Source organism: Chrysochloris asiatica, unplaced genomic scaffold, assembly GCF_000296735.1.
Source record: "Chrysochloris asiatica unplaced genomic scaffold, ChrAsi1.0 scaffold00165, whole genome shotgun sequence".
Classification (NCBI taxonomy): Eukaryota; Metazoa; Chordata; class Mammalia; order Afrosoricida; family Chrysochloridae; genus Chrysochloris; species Chrysochloris asiatica.
In genome coordinates this window covers 789656-793947 of record NW_006408683.1, presented here as the reverse complement: position 1 = coordinate 793947, position 4292 = coordinate 789656, and positions in this window count along the sequence as shown.

Below are 4292 nucleotides of genomic sequence, written 5' to 3'. Positions count from 1 at the left end.
GCTACCCAAAATGGGGGTAGGGATACAAAGGTAAGAAGTGACTGGCTTACAAGCTTTCAAGAGGGAACCTAGATCCAAAGGGCGTGGTGATAGGTAGAGTCTCCAGTGAATAGTATCCAGCCTGTCCAGGAAGGGCTGATGAAATGAAATACAGATGGGTCTCTTGTGATGCAATAGTGAATAATTGTTATCAAGACTGATTGTGAGGGTTGGAAATCTAAAGATGGACATTTTGTAGCAAGGAGGGGAGTGTTTAACTCTTCAGTCTAGGAGCGGAGGACCCTAGGACCATCAATGGAGAAAAGCGGAGAGCAGGATCCTACCCAGAGAAACAGTGAGGCCTGAGATGGAGGCAGAGAAGCCGAGGTCAAGAGATGGTGTGGCTGGGGACTTGGGATCCGGAGAGGGAAAGGGGCTGAGGACTGTGGTGGTGGGGTGCAGGCTTACAGGGTACACCCTTTGGTTGGGTGAAGATGCATGGACGGGATGGTAACTATGCCAATGAAACGATAGATGATGGAATGAATGTAAAACTAATGTTCTCACATGTAGACTATCACACAATTCACAATAAAACATTTATTTAAAAAAAACAAAACCAACAGCAAATATTTAATTCCCCAGCTTGGAGCATCTGCATGAAATCAACCTGTTAATTTTCAAGGGGTTGTTTACATTGATATTTATGCAGGACAGCCTGTTTTGGGATTGTTCTTGAGGGAGGTAAAACAGTTAGAGCTAACATCCTGAACGGTTTTTTTTTGAAAATTTCTTGCCCTAGAGTCAGGGCCTAATGAACCAAGTCAGGGCTTTTTTCCTGTAGTGGATCATTTCATGGGCTCATTTAAGAAGAGCAGGGGCTACTTTTCACAGGAACAGACCATTTTCTTGACATTTACTTACTAGTTTTTAACCTTTCAGAACCTGAACAATTCCATCATCATTCACTTTTTATCCTTTAACTTCTCTCTCAAATCCTTCTAACTCAGTTCTACTCAAGCCCTCTGGGTACACATTCACAGTCTTTCTTGCCAACATTTCTAAAGCCCTCATCAGTGCAATCAGTTCAGGTTTTTGAGCTGAGGTCCCTGGAAGGAGGGCTATTGCTTTCACGCACTCTTGTACGATTACTATTACACACCATGCTATCCGGTCACTTTCTCCATGTAACTACTTCTGTTCATGAATAAAGTCTAGTCCACCAGCTATAGTCAAACAGGTCAAGTTGGCTGGAAAAGACTTGGTCAATGGTTTCTATACCATCATGGTTCAGCCCTCCAATTGCCACATCAGTGACGAGGATGGCAGGTTTAGTTGGCCCATGATTCACAGGGTAATATTCAGATTGTCCAGTAAATAACCTGGTATTGCCTATCTGTCCTGTTGTGAGCCATAGGCTTCCCTTTTTGCAGCAGGGAGACGACTTGATGGGGACACTGATGAGCTGGCTAGAGTGAATTTCTCAGCCTCTTTCCTGAGAGGATATTGGTTTCTGTGGGATGGTCAGCTTCCAGGCTTCAATCAGACCTCAACAGGGGATTCTTATTGGCTCTCCCTGGAGTTCTGCTAGCCCACATGAGGGGTTTACCTGATTGTCGATCTCCTCAGCCAATGTAACTGGTTTCCTGAGTTTGAATTAGTAATTGCCAGGCATGTTCATGAGGAATCTCCATCTGCAGATTTTTGGTTTCAGGAAGCTGTTTGAACATGCAACTTTGGAAGCAGGTCCTGGCCCAGTAAGGGGACCATACAATCATTTTCTTTCCCCCAATTAAGCAGTCTAGGAATTTTAGGAAGAACTGGTCCTCAGGTCTCCCTGAGATCTCAGTCACCATTACTGAAGGGAACAATCACAGTCTGTCCCCCATTGTTATTTTCAGCTGAGGTCCCATGGGGGGGCAATAGGAATGATAGAGTTTGATGCCAAATCATGCGGGACCTTCTTACCCCTTGACACCGTCATTTTTTTGCAGACAGTGAAGCTTGTTCAACCATCGATTGAATTGGAGGATAGATTTTTTTTTTTTGGCCATTAAGTTTTTTTTTTTGCATTAAGTTTTCCAGTGTTCAGGTTTTTGCAGTAAGCACATTGGTCCTTGCTTAAGGCCATCTTCTCTTTCAGTGGTCCTCCCTAGGGTCCCACAGGCTTACCTCTAGTGGTCATTAGGAATACAGTTATGGCTTGAGATTTCTCATGCTCTTGGCTGTTAAATACCTCGAAGGTGATGTCTACCAGCTAGGATGAATTCATGTTAATTGCCCTGTCAAATTTCGGCCATTTCTTTCTAATGTCCAGGGTGCTTTGGAAGATAAAAGTCGTGTTAACCATTTGGATATTTGCTGAGTCCTCAAGACCAAGGTCTGTGTAGTTACAGTAAACCTGATAGATTCATTCAAATAATTCAGAGAAGTTCTCAGTTGACTTCTGGTGAACTGCCTGTACCATGTTCAAGCTCTTTTGTTTAGGAACTCCCTTTTTCAGACCTCTGTGAATGCACCTTTTATAGTGCTCCAGCCATGGCATAGATTTCAATTTGTGTCAACTAGAAGAATAGCCTTTACTGGGGCAAGGTACCCATTCAAGTTTTTTTCCATGGATGTGTGTTGTTTCGTCCCATGTCTTAGCTCAGATCAGCCTTTTTCATTGCTGATCAGGAGCATTATCAACAGAGCCTGAAAATCTGCCCAATTAGGATGATGGGTAGCAAAAGTAGTGGTTATTAAATTTGTCATTTTGGTTGGATCATCCTGGTGTGGCATTGTGGGTCAATGCACTGGACCATAAGGTCCATCCGAACCACAAGGTCAATGGTTCAAGTTCACCAGACGGAAACCCCACACACAGTCACCACAAGTTGGAACTGGCCCAAGAGTACCCAACAACATTTCACTAGGAAGTATCTGAACTTTTCCTATTTAATAAGTCCAACCAAGATATAGAAAGGAGTATGTGCCCCTAACATCCTGCAACTTGCCCTTCCGTATTCAATCCCATGGGCATCTGTGGAGGGGATATTGCCTTGCCTCTGTTCTGGGTAGTATTTTCTATCTTACTCCCTCATTCTGACACTAGCACCCTTAGGAAAGCTTGTAAGCCAATCACCCCCCACCCCCATTTTTGATAGCCAAAGTCTAAGTTGCCTATCCCTATCAACCCATTGTACTGAGGAGGGAAGCTTGATCCTTGATATGAAGAATGCTTCACTTTCAGTTTTTTTCCTAATTTCCTTTTCAGAACTGTCTTTATTAGTGTAGAGGAATCCAACTGTTTTTTTATGTTGATCTTGTACCCTTCCACTTTGCTGAATCTTCCAATGAGTTCAAGTAATTTTTTTTGCTTAGTCTTTGGGATTTTCTATGTATAGGATCATATCATCTGCAAATAGAGTCTTACTTCTTCTTTGCCAGTTTGGATGCCTTTAACTTCCCTTTCTTGCCTTATAGCTCTGGCTAACACTTCCAGTACAATATTGACTGTTGTTGTTAGGTGCCATCGACTCAGTACTAACTCATAGTGACCCTTTGCCCAACAGGATGAAATACTGCCTGGTAATGGGCCAACCTCACAATTGTTGTCACACTTGGCCCCATTGATGCTGCCACTTTGCCAATCCATCTTGCTGGGGTCTTCCTCTTTTTCTCTGACCCTCTACCTTACCAAACATGATATCCTTCTAGGAATTTTAAATGTTTACTTCTTATTTGCTCTATTAACTGTTGACTTCTTAAGCACAGTGTTGTTCAATTTCTATGTATTTGATTTTATTTCCTTGATCTTCCTATTGTTGATTTCTAATTTTATAGTATTGTGATCTGAGAAGATGCTTTGTAGTATTTTGTTGTTTTAAAGTTTATTGAGACTTGCTTTGTGGTCTAACACATGGTCCGTTCTGGAGAATGTTACAAGTGCACTGGAAAAGAATGTGTATTGTGCTGTTGTTGGATTGAATTCTCTGTACAACTCTATGTTGTCAAGTTGGTTGATGGTGTTGGTTAGTTCCTCTGTGTTTTTGTTGAGTTTCTATCTGGTTGTTCTGTCCTTTTTCAAAAGTGGTGTATTAAAATTTCCCACTATTATCATAGAGTTGTCTATTTCCTTCTTCAATTCTATTAGGGTTTGCTTTTTGTATTGCGGGGCTCTTTTGTAGGGAGCATATATATTTATTATGGCTATGTCCTCTTGTTCAATTGACCCTTTAATCATGAGATAATGTCCTTTGTATCTTTTGCTGGTTTGGGTCTTTACATTTATTTTGTCAGAGATTAATATTGCCACTCCTGCTCTTTTTTTT